The sequence below is a fragment of the Oryctolagus cuniculus genome, chromosome 8, assembly GCF_051225735.1.
Source record: "Oryctolagus cuniculus isolate XC-2025 breed Fujian yellow rabbit chromosome 8, ASM5122573v1, whole genome shotgun sequence".
Lineage (NCBI taxonomy): Eukaryota > Metazoa > Chordata > Mammalia > Lagomorpha > Leporidae > Oryctolagus > Oryctolagus cuniculus.
The window spans coordinates 37,346,190-37,349,252 of record NC_142874.1 but is presented as its reverse complement, the minus strand read 5'-3'; positions in this window follow the sequence as shown (position 1 = coordinate 37,349,252).

Genomic DNA, 3,063 nt, shown 5'->3' with positions numbered 1-3,063 from the left:
GATCCCACAGCATCAAGCGCCAACACCTTGAGGATGACGTTCTGCCCCTCAGGGTCCTAGATGATGGCTGTTGCACAAAATGTCACATCCACATTCCTGATAAAAAGAAAAAAGGGAAACGCAGTTTAAATTTATGTTCCACACTGTTCAAGCAGTATTTCAACTTACAGATATTGGCAGTTTTTTGTTAGTTGGCTACACGGACCTTCAAGAAATCCTAGGAAGAATGAATATCATTAAGCTGGACCTATTTCCTCGAGGGATTTGAAGATCAGATTTTAAGGTTGTTGTGAGAATGGATGGTTAGCTCCAGCCCATCTCACCCACTGATAGCATTCCTTCCATCCCTGTACTTCGTTTCCTGTTCCTGCATGACAACCTGCTGCAGATTTAAGGTTTTAAGCAATGATCCTTTTGTTCAACGTCTTTGGGATAGTATTTTGAGTAGGGCTCAGCTGAGTGATTCTTCTGCTCCAGGGCTGGTTCCAGGGTCGCTTGGTGATATCCAGTTGGCAGCTGGGCTAGTCTGGAGTGTCCAACAAGGTACTTTGGTAGGTGTGATTTCAAGGTTGTGCTGAGTTGATCCATCTACATGTATTTTCACGGCGGCTCCACAGCATCTCCATAGTAGGTAGTTACATGGTAGATTAGACATACAAAGTACTTTGTGAGAAAAGGAAGTGGAATTTGCAAGAATCTTAAGGTGCAGGGCTTGAAATTGGTCTGGCATCTTTTCAGATGCAAGAGATAAGATCAAGCCATAACTCGGTGATGAGGGGAGTGTCAGTAAATGAGTGGCCATCTTAAATTTGCCACTCTGGATAACAACATTTTCACTAATTTTTGTTACCCTTCTGAAATCTGAATGTTTTTTCCCAAACTGGAAAGACAAACAAAAACAGTTAAGAAATATCTCTGAGAGTATTCATAACTCTGTGGTATGTATAAAAAACTAATAACTGCATGGTAATTAAAACTTAAATTTCATGTTCTGGAAATAACTACTAACTTTTCCAACGACTTACAGTGTTTTCATGAGTAAAAATAGCTTGGCACTTTCCTTTTGAGTCAGTTTAAATGAAAAATCCTAGTTCCGCAGCTGTCATAATGTAGCCTGAATACCATGAACTGTATGTTTGTGGTGTGTGTGTGTTTTCTATTTTAGGAAGAGAATAAAGGTACAGGTTATTACTTCCACATTTGCTGTTAATTAAAAAGAATTCAATCTTTTATTTTCTTCTGTGATGAAAATAAAATTCCAAGCATCTCATTTGGTGTTAAATGCAGAAAACAAAATAACCTTAAAATAAACACAGCAGGCTGACCAAGTGCCATCCAAGACCATTATAGCTCCACAAATACTCCATAAACTACATAATCTTCTTTAGTTAAATATACACCAAAAGAGGTCATTCTTTGATGACTGGGCATCTATTTACTTTGTGAGTAATAAAATAAAAAGGGGCTTTTTCTGACGGTTTTATGTGGAGATCCTGAATTAATCTTTAAACTTTCAAATTCTCAACTAGAGATCATGTATGCTTACAAAGACTATTTCTTCATTATTCTGGGTTTTTTAAAAAATTATTTTGAAATAGTTTCAGACTTACAAAAAGCTTCAAAAATACTAGATATTTGGCTTGCCAGTTAGAAGGTCAGTTGGAACAACTGAATCCAATAGAGAGTGCCAGGGTTTATTTCCAACACCATTCCAAGTTCCTGCTTTTTGCTAATTTGCACACTTAATTGAAACAGGTGAGGTTTCGAGTTGGCTCCTGCCTCCCAATTGGACCAGTCCCGGCCATTGTGAGCATTTGAGAAGTGAATCAGGGAATGATGAGAGTTCTCTCTCTCTCTCTCTCAAATAGATAAATTTTAATTGAAAAATTACAATTAATTCCCTTACATCCTTTACTGTCCTTCCTCAAATATTAATATACTATAAAACCATAGTACAAACAATACCCAGGAAATTAACAGTGATAAGATATGAACTAATCTGCATGCCTTTTAAATTTTTGTTATTTATTCCACTCATGCTCTTTTTCTGGTTCAAGGTGTAATCCAAGATTACATGTTGAATTGAGTTACCAGGTCTCCTTAATGCATTTCTCATTGGTGATAATATTTGCACCTCCTTGCATTTCATGACTTTGATACTTGGGAATGGAATTGACAAGTAATTTTGTATATGGTTCCCCAATTTGTATTTAGCTTATATTTCTTCATGTATAAGTTCAAGTTATATGTTTTTGGTAAAAATGCATCAGAAATGAATTGTACTCTCAGGACATCATATTACAAGTTACATGCTATTTCTGTGTCTTGTTACTGGTAAGTCTTGACTGTAAAGGTGATTAAGGTAATATTTGCCAGGTTTTGTGACTGCAGAAATCTAATTTTTTTCTCTATAATTCTATAATACTTTGATACAATGGAAACATCTTGTCTTTTCTTTTATTTATATTTCTATCTGCAAAAGTTAGCATCCATTGATGTCTTTTCCTGAAAAAATAATTACTATTCTATGTACCTCATGCTCTCTACATATATTAATTGGTAACACTATGAATTAATGAAAATAATTCTGGGTTAAGTTTTCAGTGTTGCTCTGCTCAGCTTTGGGGTAGCTATCATTAGTACTACTATGATTAATTTTTCATTAAGGCCACTGCGTAGGAAAGTGATTAAAACACTTCACCTTTTCCTTACTTCTCTTTACTTCTCTGAAGATTTTTAACGTTTGACCATCCTCCTTTATTTCCCAAGGCTTTCCTCTCCCATCATCACCTCGCCCATGCCGAGATAATAATCATATTATAGAAGCCTTGGTATGTGATACCATTTAAAAAATAGAAACTAATTAGCAGAAGTAGAAAAATAGTATTTTTTTTCTGGTTTAACTTCCTAAGTAAGAAAATTGACACATTAGGAATGTGAGAAAAGACTGCTTGATAAGATAAGTGCCATCAATGGTGTAATTCCTTCCCTATCCATAGCCCCTAGAAAGAGAGGTTGGAAACAGAAGTCAAACAAATCAAGAGATTGATAGGAAAGTAATTA